The sequence below is a fragment of the Camarhynchus parvulus genome, chromosome 28, assembly GCF_901933205.1.
Source record: "Camarhynchus parvulus chromosome 28, STF_HiC, whole genome shotgun sequence".
In the NCBI taxonomy this organism is placed as follows: domain Eukaryota; kingdom Metazoa; phylum Chordata; class Aves; order Passeriformes; family Thraupidae; genus Camarhynchus; species Camarhynchus parvulus.
In genome coordinates, this window is record NC_044598.1 from 2,993,734 (window position 1) to 2,993,968 (window position 235).

A 235-nucleotide genomic window follows, 5' to 3' on the forward strand; every position below is an offset into this window, starting at 1 on the left:
GCAATTTTGCAGTGGCAGGGCATTGAAACTTTGGCAGCTGTGATGCACAAATGTTCTCTCACGGTGGAACACGGGCCATGGTTACATGGGTTGCTGACAGCTGTGAGGTAAAACACAGTATTTCACTATTTCTGGGAGTGCAAAGGGACACCTGTAAGGCATTTTGACACTTCATCTTTGAAACAATGTCAAACTGAAGAAATCTGTTTGACAGGGACTGCTGAAACAAAGCAAG